Source organism: Mus pahari, chromosome 6 (assembly GCF_900095145.1).
Source record: "Mus pahari chromosome 6, PAHARI_EIJ_v1.1, whole genome shotgun sequence".
In the NCBI taxonomy this organism is placed as follows: Eukaryota; Metazoa; Chordata; class Mammalia; order Rodentia; family Muridae; genus Mus; species Mus pahari.
In genome coordinates this window covers 28,017,264-28,018,857 of record NC_034595.1, presented here as the reverse complement: position 1 = coordinate 28,018,857, position 1,594 = coordinate 28,017,264, and the positions used below count along the sequence as shown (strand labels likewise).

The 1,594-nt window shown below is 42.5% G+C and overlaps 1 pseudogene; it reads right to left on the bottom strand.

Moving 5' to 3' along the window:
• Positions 1-259: 259 nt before the first annotated feature.
• On the bottom strand, positions 260-1,370 carry LOC110323279 (annotated as a pseudogene).
• Positions 1,371-1,594: the final 224 nt, after the last annotated feature.

The following is a 1,594-nucleotide window of genomic DNA, read 5'->3' as shown; positions in this document are numbered from 1 at the left end:
AAATCTCCATCCAACTGGACTGAGGCCAGTTTATCTTTGTTCTTTAGTTGTGACAAACTGAATTTGGAAGGGTAGAAAAACTTTTGTCCTTGAAATATTCCACCTGCATGTAATTTTTTCAGGGAATTCCCTGATTTATGATAAGTCCAAGATTTTTTTAAAGAAAAAAAAAAAGAAAATCAGCACACACACACACATATACAATGAGAGGGATGACTTCTCCACCTCTGCTCAGGCATCAGAAGATAGATAGGGGTCATTACTGCGCAGCAGAATTGACTGGTGAGCCTTCCAGAGGTCCAAGGGGTAGTGAAAGGATTGGCACTGAAGAAATCCCTGACATCATATTGGCCCTGCTGACAGGTGTGCAGCCCCTGCCATGCTAGTGGAACTCATTCGAGTCTGGTCCTTCACAACAGAGTAGAAGTAAGGGTGGTCCGTGGCCTCTCTTCCAGTGAGCCATGACTGGTGGTCATATTGCAGCAGCTTGTCCAGAAAATCCAAGGCCTCAGGGCCAACAAGATGCTGGTTTTCACTGTGGACAAAGCATTCCCATCACAGGAGTATCTGCCCAAGATATTGTTGAAACATGGATCTAATTCAATATTGTACTGTCAATGTAGTCATATAAATCTGTTCCCAGAAACTTGCCTGTCCTCGCCAACTGATCATAATTGTCATGTCCATGGAAAGATGGCTCCTTCTGGAAGATCATACTTGTCAGCATGCAACCCGAAGTCCCACATATCCAAGCTATAAATGTACATCTGATAATCTACAAGTAGCTCTGGACCTTTGAAATATCGGGAAGCAACTTGGACGTTATCCTTATGGCCAGGATGGTAAAACTCAACTAAACCCTAGTCTATTAGCCAAAGCTTTCAGTGCTCATGATCAATCATGACATTATGGGGTCATAATCCCCATGCAGTGATAAGAATCTTGGTCTTTTAGAATTTCATACATGTAAGATCGAATGTCATGGTCTGTTAACCTCTTGTACAATTGCTTGAAGACTGTGTTGTTCACCTGTCCAAAAACTAAGGTGGGGGGGTAGTGACACACGGTCTTTTACAATGTCTGCAAGTGTGATGATGTTGGGCTCACCTCTCAGAGTCTCAAAAATCTTTATTTTGTGCTTAATTTTCTTCTTTTTTACTGAAAGAATTTTAACAACTTTTTTATTATTTGTGATTATTGGTGGCATCAAACACTTCACTGTATTTACCCCTGCCTAATTTTCAAACAAGCTGGTAGTCATCTTGAATTCCTCATTCCATCACATGGGATTCACAGTCCCTGTACTTTCAGGATCTGTGCATGTTAACAACTGTGCAAACTCTGGCCCTGCTTGGCATGGGTCCCAACATGTCAGACAGCTTGACAAACAAAGCTGAACTTGATGTTTGAAGATCTGGCAGTCACTGTGTTCAAAAACAGATTTGAAAAGTCAGTAAGATTTTGTGTCAGACCCTTTTTCTTCACACTGTGGTAGAAGCAGCAGTGGCACTAGCCCTTTCCTCACACAGACAATGTGACCAATATGGCGGGTGCAGCAGAGGAGGAGACACTCTGGTAAGCCACCAGCTACAGG